This window comes from Eptesicus fuscus, chromosome 1 (genome assembly GCF_027574615.1).
Source record: "Eptesicus fuscus isolate TK198812 chromosome 1, DD_ASM_mEF_20220401, whole genome shotgun sequence".
Lineage (NCBI taxonomy): Eukaryota > Metazoa > Chordata > Mammalia > Chiroptera > Vespertilionidae > Eptesicus > Eptesicus fuscus.
This window is the reverse complement of record NC_072473.1, coordinates 108,613,359-108,635,562: the sequence shown is the minus strand read 5'-3', so window position 1 is coordinate 108,635,562 and position 22,204 is coordinate 108,613,359. Positions and strand designations below refer to the sequence as shown.

At 42.8% G+C, this 22,204-nt stretch overlaps 1 pseudogene; it reads left to right on the top strand.

Moving 5' to 3' along the window:
* The first annotated feature begins 18,913 nt into the window (after positions 1-18,913).
* On the top strand, positions 18,914-21,417 carry LOC103300096 (non-POU domain-containing octamer-binding protein-like; annotated as a pseudogene).
* Positions 21,418-22,204: the final 787 nt, after the last annotated feature.

Sequence of the window (22,204 nt, the reverse complement as noted above, 5' to 3'; positions counted from 1 at the left end):
ATAATAACATTAAACGTAAATGGATTAAATGCACCAATCATAAGACATAGGGTAGCTGAATGGATAAGAAAACATGACCCATATATTTGCTGTCTACAAGAGACCCACATTAGAGCAAAAGATTCACACAGACTGAGAGTGAAGGGATGGAAAAACATTTTTCAGGCAAATGGAAATGAGAAAAAAGCTGGGGTTGCGATACTTATATCAGATAAAATAGACCTCAAAGTAAAATCAATAATAAGAGATAAGGAAGGCCACTACATAATACTAAAGGGAGCAATCCAGCAAGAAGATATAACTCTGGTAAACGTATATGCACCCAATGCAGGAGCACCCAAATACATAAAAAATATCCTGGAAGATATTAAGGGAGAGAAAGACATCAATATAATCATAGTAGGGGACTTTAATACACCACTGACATCAATGGATAAATCCTCTGGACAAAAAATCAGCAAAGAAACAGCAATCCTAAATGACATACTAGATCAGATGGACCTAATTGACATCTTCAGAGTATTTCACCCCAAAGCCATGGAATATACATTCTTCCCAAGTGCACATGGGACATTCTCAAAAATAGACCACATATTGGGTAACAAGCAAAGTCTCCCCAAATGCAAAAAGATTGAAATCATATCAAGCATTTTCTCAGACCACAATGGCATAATATTAGAAATAAACTACAATAAAAACATTCCAAAAAATTCAAACACTTGGAAACTGAATAGCATGCTACTAAACAATGATTGAGTTATCAATGAGATCAAAGAAGAAATTAAAAACATCCTGGAGACGAATGACAATAAAAACACAACATTGCAAATCCTATGGGACACAATGAAAGCAGTCCTGAGAGGGAAGTGTATAGCTCTACAGGCCTACCTTAAAAAAAAAAATAAGAAAAAATGGTAATAGATCATCTAACTCAACAACTCAAAGAATTAGAAAGGGAGCAATAAGAAAAGCCCACAGTAAGCAGAAGAAAGGAAATAATAAAGAACAGAGCAGAAATGAATGACATAGAGACCAAAAAAACAATACACAAGATCAACAAAACCAAGAGCTGGTTCTTTGAAAGGATAAACAAGATTGATGAACTTCTAACCACGCTCAACAAGAAGCAAAGAGAGAGGACCCAAATAAACAAAATCAGAAATGAAAGAGGTGAAATAACAACAGACCCCACAGAAATACAAAGGATTGTCAAAAAGTACTATGAACAACTCTACTCCAACAAACTAGACAACCTGAAGGAAAGGGACACATTCCTAGAAAAACACAACCTTCCAAAACTTACTCAGGAAGAGACTAAAAATCTCAATAGGCTGATAACTATGGAAGAAATTGAAGCAGTCATCAAAAAGCTTCCAGCAAACAAAAGCCCAGCTTAACAGGGGAGTTTTACAAAACATTCAAGGAAGAGCTAAAACCTATCCTCAGACTATTCCAGAAAATTCAAGAAGAAGGAACACTTTCAAGCTCCTTCTATAAAGCCAGCATCACCCTAATACCAAAACCAGATAAAGATAACACAATGAAAGAGAATTACAGGCCAATATCCCTCATGAACATAGATGCCAAAATCCTCAACAAAATTCTAGCAAATCGGATCCAGCAGTACATCAGAAAGATCATACACCATGACCAAGTAGGATTTATGCTAGGAATGCAAGGATGGTACAATATTTGCAAATCAATAAACGTGATACATAACATAAACAAATTGAGAGATAAAAACCATATAGTCATATTAATTGATGCAGAAAAAAGCATTTGGCAAAATCCAACACGCTTTCTTGATAAAAACTCTCAGCAATATGGGAATAGAAGGATCATATCTCAACATAATAAAAGCCATATATGACAAACCCACAGCCAACATCATACTCAATGGGCAAAAACGAAAACCATTTCCCCTAAGAACAGAAACAAGACAGGGATGCCCACTCTCACCACTCCTGTTCAACATAGTGTTGGAAACACTAGCCATTGCAATTAAGAAGAAGAAATAAAAGGCATCCAAATTTGAAAAGAAGAAGTAAAACTGTCCTTTTTTGCAGATGACATGATACTGTACATAGAAAACCCCAAAGACTCCATAAAAAAATTACTAGACTTAACAAATGAATTCGGCAGAGTAGCAGGATACAAAATAAATGTTAAGAAATCTATGGCATTTCTATACACCAATAATGAACTTACAGAAAGAGAGACTAAAAAAGCAATCCCATTTACCATCACACCAAAAAAATTAAGATACCTAGGAATAAACTTAACTAAAGAGGTAAAAAACCTATACGCAGAAAACTACACAACACTGAAAAAAGAGATAGAGGAAGACATAAACAGATGGAAGAACATACCATGTTCATGGATTGGTAGAATCAACATCATCAAAATGTCCATACTACCCAAAGCAATCTATAATTTCAATGAACTTTCCATTAAAATACCAACGGCATACTTCACAGACCTAGAACGAACTTTCCAAAAATTCATCTCGAATAAAAAAAGACCCCGAATAGCCACAGCAATCCTGAGAAAGAAGAACAAAGTAGGAGGGATCTCAATACCAGATTTCAAGCTATATTACAAAGCCACTGTTCTCAAAACTGCCTAGTACTGGCACAAGAATATACATATAGATCAATGGAATAGAATAGAGAACCCAGATATTGACCCAAACCACTATGCTCAATTAATATTCTACAAAGGAGGCATGAACATACAATGGAGTCAAGACAGTCTCTTCAATAAATGGTGTTGGGAAAATTGGACAGATACATGCAAAAAAATGAAACTAGACCACCAACTTACACCATACACAAAAATAAACTCAAAATGGATCAAGGACTTAAACATAAGATGGGAAACCATAAAAATACTAGAGGAATCTACAGGCAGAAAAATCTCTGACATATGCCAAAAGAACTTTTTCGGAGGAGGAGCCAAGATGGCGGCGGAGGTGAACGGCTGATCTGTTGCCTCGCGTGGCAGTTTCGGAAATACAACTAAAAGATGGATTGGTGAGCGCGGCGACTCCTGCTCGCATCTCCCCAGGCTGGGCGGCTGCTCCTCTTGGTCAGCACAACAGCTGGGGCCATGGGCTCGGTGGCGGCCGCGGCAGTTGCTGTGGCAGTGGCCGCGGACTCGGCGCAGTGGCTCTCGGTGAAGGAAGAGACCATCTTTCTGCAGGAGGGGCCCATCCGTGTCACCGACCTGACCAAGCTGCCCAGTGAGATCCTCGGGGCCCCGGAGGCCGCCGACACCAACTTGGAGGATTCTTAGGATTTCCCATCTTACATTCAAGTCCTTTAGCCATTTTGACAGAGGAGAACCAAGAAGGCGGCAAAGTTAAACAAATGAACTGCGCCACGCACAGCAATTTCAAAAATACAACTGGAGGACAGAGCGTCTGCCACCCAGAACCACAGGAGAGCTGGCTGAATGGTGGATATACAGCTAAGAGGGAAGAGGGAAGAAGAAAGAGCAAACTTGGAGTGGATGAGGTGCGGAGGCGCATGGGTCGGGCTGGTGGCGGGGGAAGGGTCGTGCGGCTTTTTTTTCCAACCCTAGGGGAGATTAGCTCCCCATCACCCTGAAATCCAGCTTCTGGGGACGCACGGGAGACCCAGACGCCTGCGGGGAGAGGCTGGACTCTAGGCCTTCGTGTCAGGAGTAACTTCCTTGCGGAGGTGCGCCCAGCAATCAGTGTTTGCTGCGCTGGAGTGTAGAACGAGGGGGCTTACAAATGTGGAAAGCAGAAAAAGCAGACTTGCAGCCATTGCGGTTCACCACGCCATGGCCTGGTGGCGCCCTGAGACCCTTCCCCGCCCTGAGACCTGCCCCGCCCTGGGACCTGCCCCACACGTTTTGAAGACCCACAAGTCTTGCAGGCCCACCTGGGCTCCAAGCAGCAGCTTTTGCATGTGGGTGGCCTGCCCTGTGGCAGCTTGACCAGATAAACTGCGGTTCTAGTTGGACTGCTCCAGGGCCGCTCAGAAAGGAGGAGGAAACTGCAGTTTTTGCTGAGTGGCCTCAGGGAGTAGCTGACCTACACTCCATTGGAGACCCAGAAACGAGGGCATCTAGTGGTTGGTGTGAGATGACACCAGATTTCAACCACTCGCATAAGGGACACATTCAAGAGGCAGACTCAGTGAGTGCCAAAGCCTTGCTGCACCAAGACACGGCCCATAAACGTGTCTCCTGCACAGCAACTCTTCCTTTATAGATAAAGAGGGTCCTCAAGGCCAATTGGCCTGGAGGACAATTCCTCCCAGTGACACAAACAACAATCAAGGCTTAACTATACAAAGGAGGACCAAGATGGAGGCATAGGGCAGAAGCCTGATTGTTGCCTACCACAACAATTTTGAGACTACGACAGGAGAGCAGAGCAGACACCATCCAGAACCACCAGAGGGCTGGCTGAGCAGATGCTCTACAACTAGAATAAAAGAGAGGGGTACAAGGGATGATGCTGATGCCAGTGACCCAAAGACCACACTTTAAGACCTTCGGCTCAGGCGACACAATGGCGGCTTGGAACGTGCTCAGAGCAGTTCCCCCGGCGGTCTCCGGCTAAGGGGACAGCACCACTCGCTGCCGAGCACAGACAGACGAGCCCCTGGGAGACATGGGGTGGGAGACTCCGCGCTTGCTGACCTCCGAGTCCTTCAAGAATCTCAACGCCCCGGAAGTGGCCAGGTGCGCACACTCAGCGACTGGCCACCGCTGCAGACCCAAGGGCCGATGCAGCGACACTGGACCACCCCGCCGCCGCGCACCAGGCACACCGGAGCTTCGCCAAGCCCGCCGCCCAACGAGTTCTGTGGCAGCTGCCCTGGAGCTCTGAGAAAATGGCCGAAGGAATTACTGAGAGGGAATTGACCAACAGGAATTGGGATCAAGAAGACGAAACCCCGCTGGGACCCGGGTCCGGGTGAGGCCGCACGCCCCTGGGTCCAGGTGAGGCTGGGAACTGGGTCAGGGTGAGGCTGGGTCCCGGGTCCGGGCGAGGCTGCACGCCTCTAGGCTTGGGTGTGGTCACACGCCCCTGGGTCTAGGTGAGGCCTCACGCCCCTGGGTCTGGGTAAGGCTGGGTCCCGGGTCTGGGAGAGGCTGCACCCCTGGGTCTGGGTGAGGCTGGGTCTCGGGCCCGGGAGAGGTCACGCCCCTAGGTCTAGATGACGCCACGCCCCTGGGTCCGGGAGAGGCCACGTGCCCCTGGGTCCGGGTGAAGCTGTATCCCGGGTCCGGGTGAGGCTGTGTGCCCCTGGATCCGGGTGAGGCCACACGCCCCCAGGTCCAGGTGAGGCCACGCGCCCCTGGGTCCGAGTGAAGCCGGATTCTGGGTCCGGGTGAGGCCATGTGCCCCTGGGTCCGGGCGAAGCTGAATCCTAGGTCCGGATGAGGCCGTGTGACCCTGGATCCGGGCAAGGCTGGGTCCCGGGTCCGGGTGAGGCCGTGCGCCCCTGGATCCGGTGAGGCCACGCGACCCTGGGTCTGGGAGAGGCCACGCGCCCCTGGGTCCGGGTGAGGCCACATGCCCCTGGGTCTGGGTGAGACCACGCGCCCCTGGGTCTGGGTGAAGCAGGATCCCGGGTCCAGGTGAGGCCATGTGCCCCTGGATCCAGGTGAGGCTGGGTCCCGGGTCCGGGTGAGGCCTCGTGCACCTAGGTCCAGGTGAGGCCATGCGCCCCTGGATCTGGGAGAGGCCACGTGCCCCTGGGTCTGGGTGAGGCTGTGTGCCCCTGGATCCCGGAGAGGCTGGGTCCCGGGCCCGGGTGAGGCCACGCGCCCCTGGGTCCGGGTGAGGCCACACGCTCCTGGGTCTGTGTGAAGCTGGATCCCGGGTCCGGGTGAGGCCATGTGCCCCTGGGTTCGGGTGAGGCCACGCGCCTCTGGGTCCGGGTGAAGCCGGATCCCGGGTCCGGGTGAGGCCGTGTGCCCCTGGATCTGGGTGAGGCCACACGCCCCTGGGTTCGGGTGAGGCCACGCGCCTCTGGGTCCAGGTGAAGCCGGATCCCGGGTCCGGGTGAGGCCGTGTGCCCCTGGATCCAGGTGAGGCTGGGTCCCAGGCCCGGGTGAGGCCACGCGCCCCTGGGTCTGGGTGAGACCATAGGAATATATCCCAAGAAACTGGAAACATCAATCAGAAAGGATATATGCACTCCTATGTTCATAGCAGCACAATTCATCATAGCTAAGATTTGGAAACAGCCTAAGTGCCCATCAGCAGATGAGTGGATTAAAAAACCATGGTACATATACACAATGGAATACTACGCTGCGGTTAAAAAAGAAGGAGCTCTTACCATTTGCAACAATATGGATGGAGATGGAGAACATTATGATTAGTGAAATAAGCCAGGCAGAGAAAGATAAATATCACATGATCTCACTCATTTGTGGAATATAATGAACAACATGAAATGATGGGGGGAAAAATAGATCCAGAAACAGAGAAACATCAATCAGAATGTCAAACCTCAGGGAAGAAATTGTGAGGTTACCAGAAACCCAAGAATGCCTGAGAACGCCTTTCTAGCCACGCTAGCAATCATCAGATGTACGGTAATTTTACCTGGGACAAGAGGGTAAATATTTTGGACTTATGTTCCTGACCCTTCATGGGTAAGAACCCTTACATGGGCTGATCCTCTGACTAATGTAGTTACCAATCATACCAAACACCTTGGTCATCCAGGAGGTCCATGGGTGGGGCAAGAAAGTATAAATACACAGGGGACTCCACCCAGCTTCCCTTTTGTATGACACAAAATCAAAACAATGCCCCTTTGGGTGTACAGTTAAAGAGAGGTTTCTGGCTTGTATGGACACCAAAGAAAGGGTGTCACTACTATCACTACTTGCCCCCGGTAGAGGTGCAGAAAATGTAACTAAGACCTTGTCTATATAAAAAGAAATGGACAGCCAGTTTGAAAGGGAATTGCCATGGACTAGAAAAAAGAATATCCTTACATGATATTATTCTACACTGTCATTAAAACTTTTTCCAGATTTGGATGACCCCCAGTACTTATAATAGTTCCTCGCATCCTTAGGGATTAAAAAAAAAATCATCTGTTTGGTGCTTGGAGACAAAGGTAACACATCTCTTGATATTTGAGAATTACAACAGCATAATATACAATTATCCGAAGCAAACTTACAAACTGATTCTTTGAATGTCTGGCAGCAATTTAAAAAGGACATGTAAGGATTTAATCCCTTTCATTATGTAGTGGGCCTCCTGGGTAGGTACCTGAGCATTCTATATTGGTCCCTCTTACCCTTTAGGCCAAGAGGGACCCTCTTCTCACAATTCAATTGCTCACAGCTGTTGCATGAGCTCTCTGTTCATGTCGAGGTTGAAGTCTCGTGATGACTGCTGCCATGGATCTGTCTCTCGCCCAGTGGGGGGAGCTGAGCCCTCCCTGGAGAAGAAACCTGGGTTCCCCAAGATATGTGATCAGTGCTGGGGCCCCACAAGCAGGCGAGGGGATCCCAAGGCAGGTGTTGGGAATGGAGGCCACGGGGGCATAGGCTACCAAGGAGAAAAAACTGAACCTCACATCACCCTGCTTGGCCCCAGAAGATGGCTGGTTAGCCAGAGACAGGTAAGATTCCTCAGGGGAGGAACAACCTAAGACAGGCACAGTCGCAGAGGGGCCATCAGGAGAGAATTTGGGGGTCAACAGAGGTGGGGCACAGAACCTCACCCCCCCAACATTGCAGGGGCCTGAACCCTAGCCCCTTCTGAGGGAGATCTCCTGCCCCCATGGCTGCTTCGTGCTTCCCATGCCCAGCTCAGATCAGGACCCAGGTGACCGACAGAGACTTGGCCGACAGCAGCTGCCCTCTCACTCCAACAAGAATTGTTTGAGTTATCTTGTACCTATGGTGTGGGGAAGTGGGTTTATGATATCTAAATCCAGCTTACCACCAGGAATGATCAGGACCTACTCAAGAAGGCAAATAATCCTTTCCACTAATATTTACAGGGTAAAATAAGATTGTTGTTAGAGTATTAAATTTGACAGTAAAATAGTAGTCAAGTTTTCAGGCAAATTTAAATTGGCTAGTTGAAACAAGCGAATATGCTAGAAAAATTAATTGTACTGGACAAAAAGGTGTTCCTAAAGTGTTAACTAAAATTTTTATTGGTAGTTCATCTCATGATAAAATTGCGCACCATGTAATGAACCTAAAACAGTAATATTATAGTGCAAAAAATTAAAATTTAAAAGCCATCAAGACTACATTATAAAATTTTCAAAAGCCTACTAATATTTAAATCAAGAAAGGCGGAGATAGCCCTAACCGGTTTGGCTCAGTGGATAGAGCATCAGCCTGCGGGCTGAAGGGTCCCAGGTTCGATTCCAGTCAAGGGCATGTACCTTGGTTGTGGGCACATCCCCAGTAGGGAGTGTGCAAGAGGCAGCTGATCGATGTTTCTCTCTCATAGATGTTTCTAACTCTCTATCCTTCTCCCTTCCTCTTTGTAAAAAATCAATAAAATATATTAAAAAGAAAGAAAAGGGGGGGGGATAGTAGAAGAATATCATGTAAGGAAAAATATTCTGCAAGTAAATTACATCTATAAAATTAATACTTTAGAAAATTAATTGTAAGGCTAAAAGCAAGACACCCATGAAAAACACACAAGGTGTCAAAACAAGCCAGAGGAAAATCATTTGGGCAAAAAATTAAATAGGATCCCAAGTCAAATTTATAGAAAATATTCTTTTATTAACTTTTGGTCGAGAATATGATTGTATGCTTTCAGAAAACAACTCTGAGACCATGTGGATTCTAGCAACAGAGAGGAATCGACAGGACTACTCCAGCCATGAAGACAGAAGAGAAGCAGTCCAGAGATGGAAGATGCCGACGTCACCTTGCCATACTAGCAGTTAGCAGCTGTGTGTCACTGCAGGTTGCCCAGGACCAAACCAGAGAGAGTCGGACCTGCATTACCACCATTTGTCCACCATCCAGAACTGACATGTACACATAAGGAACTGTTTGACATTGAAGTTGGGTCTCAAAAACTGTTGGCCCAGAAAGAAACTCACTACAGACTGCTCCTCCTGTCTTGAACAGGGTTATTAAGCCTGGCCTTTCCATATGTCAGCATAACTATTGTTGCTTTTCTCATTTTCGGTTCTTATAAGTGTATTTCTATTAGCACATGATCTCACTCATCTAGGGGAAATAATGAACAACATAGACTGACCCAGAAACAAGGAGGCATGGATCAGACTGTCGGGCCTCAGAGGGAGTGTTGGGGAGGGTAGGGGTAAAGGGGAGAGATCAACCAAAGGACTTGTGTGCATGCATATGAGCCCAACCAGTGGTTAAGGACAACAGGGGGTGGGGCATGTGAGGGGAGGGGTGTGGGATGGGAATGGAGGGATGAGGACAAATATGTGATACCTTAAGCAATAAAGAAATTTAAAAAAATGAATGTATCAGCAGCAACATCATCATTGTTGGAACTAGATGGCACACTAGGAGGCTAATTCCAGTTTTTTTTATTCAGTTCCTTCTCCTCTTTGGGTATCAATTTTCCAATTTTTACATAAAGGTACTTTTTTCTTGGCTTTTAATTTTAAAGAGGCTACATAAATAAGGTGTCCTTATCGACTCATTACATTAAGAGCCACATACATAAGTTTGCTCCATTGCCAGTGATGTTAGGTTTGAAATTTCAAAGGGGAAAAAATACATTGACAATGGAGAAACTGGGCAGACACCACCATAAACAAAAAATAAAACTATCATGGTCTTGTGCCCTAAAGTTTCAGCATATATTGTTGATCATTGCCTGAATCCATTATTAAGATGGTTGCAAAATGGTAATCTGCTAATTCTTATGATTTGTTCTATAGTTATTTTTCACATTCTTCTGGGAAAGGTGATTTTTAAGGACTTTTCTGGCTCAGATGTTCTGTGCTTCTAAAATTAAACCTGATTTCATGTATCTGGTAACGGGCACTTTGGAGAGTAGGGCCATTGACAAATGAAGATATTCTTGGGATAGTTGAATAAGACATGGAGCCCAGGTTGCTGGTCCAGTTAGGGAGGCAAACAAGCTCATATGGGTTCTGAGTGGCTCAAGAAGGAAGAACCCTTTGGCCAGTTGCTCCTCCTGTCTTGAACAGGGTTATTAAGCCTGGCCTTTCCATAGGTGACTTCATATCTGCTTTTGACTATAAAATGTAAGCTAATCAGATATTCTAGAAGTGTCACATAAATCTCTTTAAAACCAAATTCAGACAGTAAGTGGAGATAAAGCAAGAGGGCATATGAACTCTTCAATTGTGAAACCAATATGTCATTTCATCCTTGCCCAATTCATAAGTGGTAGAGATAAATCCAAGAAATATGTGCAAGGCAAATTTACAAAGTGATGCAAAGCAAGGGACTGAATCCAAGAATACTCTATCCAGTAAGGCTATCATTCAAAATTGAAGGGAAAATAAGGAACTTCACAGACAAAAAAAGGCTAAGGGAGTTTATCACTACCAAGCCAGCAATGCAAGAAATACTAAATGGACTGGTGTAAAAGAAGAAATAAAAAGGTAAGAAGGAACACAGGAACAAAAAATAAAATTGGCAACAAACAATTATCTATCAATAATAACTTTAAATGTAAATGGACTAAATGCTCCAATCAAAAGACATCGAGTGGCTGAATGAATAACAAACATGACCCATATATATGCTGTCTACAAGAGACCCACCTCAGAACAAGGGACTTACACAGACTGAAAGTGAAAGGATGGAAAAATATCTTTCAGGCAAATGGAAATGAAAAAAAAGCTGGGGTAGCAATATTTATATCTGACAAAATAGACCTCAAAGTGAAGGCCATAACAAGAGATAAGGAAGGCCACTTCATAATACTAAAGGGTTCAATACAAAAAGAAGATATAACCCTGATAAACATATATACCCTATGAAGGAGCACCCAAATACATTAAAAAAAAAAAACTCATGGAAGATATCAAGGGAGAGACTGACAACAATACAATCATAGTAGGGAACTTTAATACACCCACTGACATCACTGGATAAATCCTCTAAACAAAAAAATCAGCAAAGAAACAGCAATCCTAAATGACTCACTAGATCAGATGGACTTAATAGACATCTTCAGAACATTTCACCCCAAAGCAACGGAATATATGTACTTCTCAAGTGCACATGGGACATTTTCAAAAATAGACCACATATTGGGTCACAAGCAAAGTTTCCCCAAATTCAAAAAGATTGAAATCATATCAAGCATCCTCTCAGGCCACAATAGCGTAATATTAGAAATAAACTCCAATAAAAACAGCCCCCCAAATTCAAACACTTGGAAGTTGAATAGCATGCTATTAAATAATGATTGGATTACCAAAGGGATCAATGAAGAAATTAAAAACATCCTAAAAACTAATGACAATAAAACACAACAATCCAAAATCTATGGGACACAATGAAAGCATTCCTGAGAGGGAAGTTTATACTTCTACAGGCCTACATAAAAAAATTAAAAAAAGGTAGTAAATAATCTAACTCTACAACTTAAAGAATTAGAAAGAGAGCAACAAGAAAAGCCCAAAGTGAGCAGAAGGAAGGAGATAATAAAGATTAGAGCAGAAATAAATGACAGAGAAAAAAAACCAAACAAACAACAACAACAACAACAAAACAATACAAAAGATCAATGAAACCAAGAGCTTGTTCTTTGAAAGGATAAACAAGATTGATGAACCTCTAGCCAGGCTCACCAAGAAGCAAAGAAAGAGGACCCAAATAAACAAAATCAGAAATGAAAGAGGCAAAATAACAAGACTCCACAGAAATACAAAGGATGTTAAAAAATACTATGAACAACTCTATTCCAACAAACTAGACAACCTGGAGGAAATGGACATATTCCTAGAAAAATACAAACTTCCAAATAACTCAATCAGGAAGAATTTAAAAATCTCAATATGCCAATAACTATGGAAGAAATTGAAGCAGTCATCAAAAATCTTCCAGCAAACAAAAGCCCAGGGCCAGACGGCTTCACAGGGGAGTTTTACCAAAAATTCAAGGAAGAACTAATACCTATCCTCCTCAGACTATTCCAAAAGATTCAAGAGGAAAGAACACTTCCAAGCTCCTTCTATGAGGCCAGCATCACCCTAATGCCAAAACCAGATAAAGACAACCCAATGAAAGAGAATTACAGGCTAATATCCCTCATGAACATAGATGCCAAAATCCTCAACAAAATTCTAGCAAATCGGATCCAGCAGTACATCAGAAAGATCATACACCATGACCAAGTAGGATTTATCCCAGGGATGCAAGGATGGTACAATATCTGCAAGTCAATAAGCGTGATATATTACATAAACAAATTGAGAGATAAAAATCACATAGTGATATCAATTGATGCAGAAAAAGAATTTGACAAAATTCAGCACCCTTTCTTGATAAAAACTCTCTGCAAGGTGGGAATAGAAGGATCATACCTCAACATAATAAAAGCCATATATAACAAACCCAGAGCTATCATCATACTCAATGGGCAAAAACTAAAACCATTTCCCCTAAGAACAGGAACAAGACAGGAATGCCCACTCTCACCACTCCTCTTCTACATAGTACAGGAAGTACTAGCCATTGCGATCAGACAAGAAGAAGAAATAAGAGGCATCTGAATTGGAAAAGAAGAAGTAAAACTGCCCTTATTTGCAGATGACATGTTACTGTACATAGAAAACCCTAAAGACTCCATCAAAAAATTATTAGGCTTAATAAATCAATTCAGAAATGTAGCAGGATAGAAAATTAATGCCAAGAAATCTATGGCATTTCTATGCACCAATAATGAACTTACAGAAATAGAGACTAAAAAAGCAATCCCATTTACCACTGCACCAAAAAAGATTAAGATATCTAGGAATAAACTTCACTAAGGAGGTAAAAGACCTGTATGCAGAAAACTACAGGACACTTAAAAAAGAGATAGAAGAAGACATAAACAGATGGAAGAACATACTGTGTTCATGGATGGGAAGAATCAACATCATTATTAAAATGTCCATACTACCCAAAGCAATCTATAGATTCAATGCACTCCTCATTAAAATGCCAACAGCATATTTCACAGACCTAGAACGAACTTTCCAAAAACTCATCTGGAATAAAAAAAAAGACCCCGAATAGCTACAGCAATCCTGAGAAAGAAGAACAAAGTAGGAGGGATCTCAATACCAGATTTCAAGCTATATTACAAAGTCACTGTTATCAAAACAGCCTGGTAATGGCACAAAAACAGACATATAGATCAATGGAATAGAACAGAGAACCCAGAAATCGACCCAAACCACTATGCTCAATATTTGACAAAGGAGGCATGAACATACAATTGAGTCAAGACAGTCTCTTCAACAAATGGTGTTGGGAAAACTGGGCAGATACATGCAAAAAAATAAATGAAACTAGACTAGACCACCAACTTACACCATACACAAAAATAAACTCAAAATGGATCAAGGACTTAAACATAAGACGGGAAACCATAAAAATACTAGAGGAATCCACAGGCAGAGAAATCTCTGACATATGCCGAAGCAATTTCTTCACTGATACTGTTCCTAGGGCAATGGGAACTAAAGAGAAAATAAACAAATGGGACTACATCAAAACAAAAAGCTTTTGCACAGCAAAAGAAACCATCAACAAAACAACAAGAAAGCTCACTGCATGGGAGAACATATTTGCCAATGTTATCACTGATAAGGGTTTAATCTCCAACATTTACAGGGAACTCATACAACTTAACAAAAGGAAGATAAACCACCAAATAAAAAAATGGTCAACAGACCTAAATAGATACTTTTTGTCATTCTTTTTTTTAAATTTTTTAATTGATTAAGGTATTACATATGTGTCCTTATTCCCTCATTATCCCCACTCCCCATTCATGCCCTTACTACCCTGTTGTCTGTGTCCATTAATTAGGCTTATATGCATGCATATAAGTCCTTTGGTTGATCTCTCCCCCTTACCTCCACCGTCCCCTACCTTCCCCGAGGTTTGACATTCTGATTGATGTTTCTCTGTCTCTGGATCTGTTTTTGTTCTTCAGTTTATGTTGTTCATTATATTCCATAAATGAGTGAGATCATGTGATATTTCTCTTTCTCTGCCTGGCTTATTTCACTTAGCATAATTCTCTCCAAGCTCCATTCATGTTGTTGCAAATGGTAAGAACTCCTTCTTTTTTACTGCAGCGTAGTATTCCATTGTGTAGATATTTTTTGAAAGAAGACAGAAGGAAAGCCAAGAGACATATGAAAACATGCTCAAAGTCACTAATCATCGGAGAGATGCAAATCAAAATGACAATGCGGTACCATCTCACACCTGTCAGAATGGCTATCATCAACAAATCAAATGACAAGTGCTGGCGAGGATGCAGAGAAAAAGGAACCCTCATGCACTCCTGGTGGGAATGCAGACTGGTGCAGCCACTGTGGAGAACAGTATGGAGTTTCCTCAAAAAACTGAAAATGGAACTCCCATTTGACCCAGTAATCCCACTCCTGGGAATATATCCCAAGAAACTAGAAACACCAATCAGAAAGGATATATGCACTCCTATGTTCATAGCAGCACAATTCACCATAGCTAAGATTTGGAAGCAGCCTAGGTGCCCATCAGCATATAAGTAGATTAAAAAACTGTGGTACATCTACACAATGGAATACTACGCTGCAGTAGGCAACAGCATGGATGGAACTGGAGAGCATTATGCTGAGCGAAATAAGCCTGTCGTAGAAAGATAAATATCCCATGATCTCACTCATTTATGGAAAATAATGAACAACATAAACTGATGAACAAAAATAGATCCAGAGACAGAGAAGCATTGATCAGACTGTCAAACCTCAGAGGGAAGGTAGGGGAGGTTGGAGATAAGGGAGATATATCAACCAAAGGACTTGTATGCACACATATAAGCCTAACCAATGGACACAGACAACAGGGGGTGAGGGCATGAGTGGGGAGTAGGGGCAATGGGGGGATAAGGACACATATGTAATACCTTAATAAATAAAGAAAAAAAGAAATATGTGCAATATTATTTTGTATGTGATTTATTTGTTCAGTTTCAATGCTTTCTTCTTCCCTTTCTCTATCCCCAAAATTTTCCATGAAGTTTCAGTACATTAAGAAAAATCAAGAGTTACATAACTTCAAAGTTTTCACTTTTTCTGTAACTGAAGCTGCAAAATTGATTTTTATTGTGTGGATTCAGCAGTGAAATGAGATTTGGCTTAGTCCATTGGGTCCTGGAATCATCCTATAACTTCCATGGCCATTTCTCCCTCTATCTGCAGAGATTCTAGAGATGTCACCTAGAGCATCCTTTCTCCATCAGTGCAGGCCTAGCCAACCTCCATCATAAATATAAAAAATGGAGGGGTGAATTTCAAAAACTGGTTCAGATGGGCCTACTTGAGGGAGACTAAAATCTAGGTTCTTTTTCTAGAAGAAATTCTATTGGGCTCTCACCATATGATGGTACAAATATCTGTGTCACAAATATTTTCCACCATCCATTGCCAGAGTTTTGCAAACAGTGGCCTTGTATCATTTATCTTTCTCTGCTTCCCCACACAGGCTAATTCATCCCAGACTTAAAAAAGATGATAGGGTTGGCTTTTGGTAAAATCTGGGATAGGTAGGGTTCTTTCACAATTATGTCCACAACACCAAGCCCAAAAATGGACTGTCCATGCAACTTAAAAAATATTGCAAAATCACTCATGCTAGCTATTTGTGGCAAGAGGCTTGGAAAGATAATTATTATGCCATGAAAGGTCTCTGGAGCTGCCACAAATCAACACTGGCTTTGTGCCCAACCCCTTTTGGTGCCCACACTAGTTAGTGTGGGGACCATGTATAAGGCCTGAAAATTTAGTTGGGAATCTGCAATCATGTTGGCCTAGATCTAAAGGCAAAAGCTAAGTTGGCATGCCCCCCACTATAGGCAAGGTGACAGAAGGCTCTTGTATGCTGCCTGATTGGATTGATCTGGGTTGGAATGCTCAGAAAGAGAGAGGATGATCTTCTTGTCACCCTGCTGGGAAGCTGGCCACATCAAGTGATGATCAGTCTTGGACTATATTTGGGCAGATGGATGGAATTACAGAAAAGGACTGAGGATGGGACTTTTATATGATATGCAAGAAATTGGTGGGCTTACCAATAATCTAAGTTGAGTTCCAAGGGAAAATAGTTCACTGGTGCTATGAGTTTTTCCCCATTATCCTTAAGAGAAGGATCCCTTTTGCATATTTCAGCCTGACCCCCAACTAAGTGAAGACAAATAAATGTGCCTTCAAAACTTCTAAGGGGAAGGAACTAAGAGAGTTTTTAGGGATTGAATCTCATTATCTCTTCAATAGCTGGAATGTTATCAAGTGTTCTTCCATTAAAAAGCAACAACACTGCAGTTGTTCTCTGCTTTGGTCTAGTACCTTTTCATTTATATTTCTGCTACCAATGAATTAAAAATCCCAGTGTTTTCATACTTGCATTCCAAGGATGTGTTCTAGCTACTTCCCATTGCCCTATTAAGCATGGCTTTCTAGCTAGTCCACTTCATACAAAGTCATCCACCAGTTAATAGAGTCAGTGCCCTCAGGTCAGATGTCCATCCATGACTAAAGAAGTAATCATTCAAGTTTCAAAGAATAGTCTAGGGCTATTTTCTTCAGCAAGAACCATGGGCCATGTAGTTTCCCTTAAAAGGAAATGGTGGAGATGCCAGAATCCATAACTTACATATTTGGTCTAAGATTTCTGTCAGCATAATGGCCTGGGAGGAGAGATAATTACAGCCCTACTGAACAGCCATTATATCAGAATATGTAGATGGTCACCTCTTTCAGCTTTGCTTAAAGCTGGTCCTAGGCATGTCCCTTGAATCACATAGAGTATATGTAGGGCCATCCCTAACTTGAACTATGTAAGAAGACAGCCTAACTCTAGCTTCTTTTTTTTTATGGTAGAGGTGATGGTGGAGAATAAATGGACTTTCCCATCTTGGAAGGCTGCCTAGCCTGTCCAGAGGGCCTCAGCAGAGCAGCTGTCAGCCTCCAGGGAGAAATAGTTTTGGCCCTGCTAAGTGAGTGGCCATATGTCATGTACCCTTTCTGAGGAACATGCTCCAACTTGTGTACCCTGCTATATTTGAGCTGTTGAAAGTAGACCCAGCAGGAACTAAGCATCTTCAGCATTAGGCAGCAACACCAAATGATTACTTTTACTGAGTTGAGGCTTAAAGTGAAATAGGAGCCAAGCCTAGCACCAGAGACATAGGAATCCCTTTTCAAATTCCTCACTCCAGTGCCACTTTCCTTTCACTTAGGTTAGCTCCAAAAATAGTGCTCATTCATTGCCACAGTCTGGTGGGTTCAGGGAGGAGAAGCATGCAAATATATGGAATACAGAAGGCTAAACAAAATGACATATTTTCTTTCTTTTTTTTGGTCAGGACTGGGGAAATACTGGTTATTTCATGTGAATGGAAAAACTGTGTCAAGAGTCTAGTGCCTGGTGGAAGAACAGGTAAGGTCTTCTGAGAAGAGCTCGAGCTTGAACTTAAAAAGCAAATTTTCCAAAAACAGAGGGATAACCAGAATGTTTCAAGTAGTGGGCTCTGTACACATCTTTGACAAGGAAAATTCAACATTTTGTACATTTGGACCTGTGGGGGAGAGGAGGAGGTAGGCAACAGTGGCTCTCTGGCACTATAAAAGCTTGTGTTCCCTTACCAGGGCATGTAACCAATATTTTCCCTGCCTAGTATCTAAGGAGTCATTTTGAGACAGACATCTGTTCAGCAATCTGAGAGCCTCAGACAGAAGACGGAGACATTCATTTTCCTTTACTCATAGTGCAGAGGCCAGGGGGGGACTGATTTTGTGGCAGTGTTCTATCCTGGCCTGTATCTCAGTTGATCTGGGAAGAACAATCCAGGATGACACTGAGGCACTATCCAAACGGCCTTGGATTACAAAGTGAGCCCCAAAAGCCAGCTAGGAGAATACTTTGGAACCTGAAACAGATGTAAGCCAAGAGGCCCTAATTGGAGGTCTGCCATTGATGAGGTTACAATGTGGTGGAGTGGAAGAGTACTCATCCAGGAATCAGGACATCTGGGTTTTAGCCCACAATTATCTCACTTCATGACCTTGAGCAAATCCATCTCCTTCTCTGAGCCACTCTGTCCCTTGTTTGTGCAACTAAGGGTGGAACTATGTGAGTTAGGAGTCTTACTACTGCTCTGTCATTCTATGGTTTGAAGATATGGAAGTTGGTGGCCAAGACTATGTCTTTCAGGGTACAATGCCAAACCTACTGTATACCAAGGAGGGGCAGACCCACTGGTTTGACTCTTTTGTGGGCTACTTAGTTTTATTGAAAAGTAAATAAACAGAGAAAAATGCCTTTTTCTGGCTGTAAATCCCACTTGATCTCAGCCATCCATCTTGTTTAGCACAGGGAGACCTAGGTGAGAGAGTGTGAAATACTTGTTATAAGCCCTTTTTACTGCTGGACAACCACCTTGAAACCAAGCCCTTCTCAGGGTGGGTCAGCAGGGGTCAGCTTCCTCAAGGTATATATATTTAATATTCTCCTTCAGCTTCCTACAAATCATAGACAGAAGACAATGGGTCTTAGTTTGAGCTCTGTATTGATTAGCCATACGAAAGCCACGTGCTAACAATCAATAAATTTGAGAAGGAGCCTAGGCTTCTCTTGGTGGCTCCCTTCCAGAACCCCAATTGAAGCTTGTCCTTTGCCCCTAATTCTTCATCCAACATGAACAATAATCATGGTTCTTAGCCTTCATATTGGAAAACAATGGGATGAACTAATATCAATAAGGAACTGTGCGATTATTCAAGTAGTGACAATAGCCTACCCTTTCAGAGGACTTGCAATTTAATAGGGGGATAAATACAAATCCTAAAGTTTTCTTAGTGCCCCTCAAATCTTGTGCCACTCTTAAGACTGTATCAGTAAAGAGATTATGAAAGGGATGTTGGCATTAAAGCTCCATCACAGATTGATCATGTAAGGGGTTAGATAGAAACAAAGTGCAAATTCAAAAAATCACTTGAAATGACCACAGAAAATATGTGTTATAGTTTCCTCATCTAAAAGCACCTATAAATTTCTTGTCACACCCAAACTCTCCTTTTACCCATATCAACGATAGAAAACATCTCTATAGTTTCCTGTGGACCATCAGTGGAGTCTGTCTTAGGGTTAGATTTAAGATCTTTTGGCAAGTTCATTGCTGAAAAAATATATGAGCCCTGACCACTGTGGCTCAGTTAGTTGGGGGTTGTCCCATGCACCAAAAGGTTGCTGGTTCCATACTCTGTTAGGGCACATGCCCGTGTTGCAGGCTTAATCCCCGCTGGGGCGGGGGTGCAGGAGGCAGCTGATCCTTGTTTCTCTCCCATATCGTTGTTTCTCTCTCTGCCTTCCTCTCACTTTAAAAATCAATAAAAATGTTTTTTAAAATGTGATGTGAGAATCTTCTGGTTGCTAGAGTTGATATGACTGCTTTGGCTGGCCAGGGCATGCCCTTTTCTTTCTTATTACTCTATGACAAAAAAGTGATGTAATGGAAAGGGCACTGGACTTGAGTTTGTGCCTTAATAAAATCTATCTAACCTCTTTAAGCTTCACTTTCTTAATCTATAAAATGAGGTGAATAATAGTACTTACCTCATACATTTATTTGAGATCTAATTGAGATAATGCTTATATAAAGCACCTAGCACAATGTCTGGCACATTGTCATTTCTCAATACATAGTAGTTATTATTAGTTTTAGTGAGGCCTCACGGTGGAAATCTGGGGCTGTGTGATAGCTCTGGGCACTTGTAGGTAAGCCTGTAGACTATTGAAACTAGTTGTGGTCGCCATTAGTCTGAGGTGAGAACAGTCGATAGAGGGGTGCAAAAAGGAAAATAAAACCTTTAACTTGGAGAAGCAAAACCATGCTCCAAGGCAACATTATCATCACTACAGCAGCAACAGCAGCAGCCACCACTGAACCAATACCTGCAAAAGGGCAACAAGCCAGCAGACAAAATGAAGGCTTGACTATTGACCTGAAGAATTTTAGGAAGCCAGGAGAGAAGACCTTCACCTAATGTAGCCAGCCCTTTGTGTGCAATCTTTCTCCTGATATCACTGAGGATGAAGTGAGGGAATATTTGAGAACTATGAGAAGGCAGGCAGTCTTCATTCATAATGATAAGGGCTTTGGCTTTATCTGCTTGGAAACACAAACTCTAGCAGAAATTGCTAAAGTAGAGCTAGACAACATGCCACTCGGTGGAAAGCAGCTGTGTGTGTACTTTGCCTTCCATAGAGTATCCCTTACAGTCTTAAACCTTCCTCAGTATGTGTCCAACAAACTCCTGGAGGAAGCCTTTTTTTGTGTGTGTTCAGCCAGATGGAGAGGGCAATAGTTATTGTGGATAATTGAGGAAGGCCCTCAGCAAAAGGCATTGTTGAATTCTCAGGGAAGACAGCTGCTTGGAAAGCTCTGGACAGAAGCAGTGAAGACTCCTTCCTGTTTACCACATTGCCTTTGCCTGTGACTGTGGAGCCCATGGATCAGTTAGATAATGAAGGAGGACTTCCAGAGAAGCTGGTTATAAAGAACCAGCAATTTCACAAGGAGTGGGAGCAGCCACTTAGATTTGCACAGCCTGGCTCCTTTGAGTATGAGTATGCCAATCATTGGAAGGCACTCATTGAGATGGAGAAGCAGCAGCAGGACCAAGTGGATCAAAACATCAAGGAAGCTCATAAAAAAACTGGAGATGGAGGTTGCTCACCATGAGCACCAAGTCATGCTAATGAGGCAGGATTTGATAAGGCATCATGAAAGAATTTGGAGGATTGAAAAACTGTACAATCAAGAAGTGCAAAAACAAAAGCAGCTGGAGCTCAGGTCAGGGGAGGAGCACAGACAACATGAAGAAGAGAGGCCATGACAGCAGGAAGAATTCAAGGGATTCTTCCCTGATGCCAGAGAGCAGGAGATACAAATGGGCCAGACAACTATGGGAGGTGCTATGGGCATAAACAACAGAAGTGCCATGCCCCCCTGCTTCTGTGCCTGCTGATACCTCAGCTCCTCCAGGACCTTCTACTATGATGCCAGATGAAACCTTGAGATTGACCCTACCAACTACCAAATGTTTTGGCCACACTGCTACAATGGAAGGAATAGGAACAATTGGTGGAACATCTCCTGCATTCAACTGTGCAGATCCTGGAGCTGAATTTTCTCCAAACAAAAATCGCTGATACTAATAAAATTGAAGTATCTAGTTTCACAAAACCCTTAAGAGAAGGACACTTTTTGGGCTAGCCAGAATTCTACCCATGAAAAGTGTTAGAGATTCCTCCCAATAGTTAGCTCTTCCCTGCCTGTACTACTCTAGGGAATATGCTAGAGGCAGCGGGCAAGGGAGGGGCAATATTTAACAAATCAGTTCTGTGTGATATATCATTTAATCATAACTGTGTGATGCATTCCTGAAGTCTCATGTGATTACTGAGAGCCTGGGAGGGGGGAACAATGGCAAAGTGGATCCAGTTAGAGCCCCCATTAATCTTGATCATTCCTTTCTTTGTTTATCTTGTTCTATTTGTGTTCTCATTCTTAAATTTCCCAACCCCAGAGACACTGCCACATATACCACAAAAACCATAAACACCCCCCAGTGACCTTAGCCCCATCATTCCATTCACTCCCAGGTTGGAATTTAGGCAAAAATGTCCAGAGAAATCACAGATAGCATACATACGGTTCTGTTGTGTCCCATATATTATCCCTTCATGTCCTAAGGAAGACATTTTCTCTTAGAGATTTTCATTTTAGTATATCTTTAAAAAATCTTGTATTAACTTGCCTCCACTTTTTTCTTGGGTAAGGACAACTCTGGAATGGCCCTTTTGTGTCTAATATTGTTATCCACAGCTTTTCTTGATAGGCCTAGTACAGTCTTGGGAGCAGGGTTGCTGTATGCTGAAGGTCAGACAGTAGCTCTAAGCATTGCCCATCTTAGGTAGTTATGCTATATATTTTTTA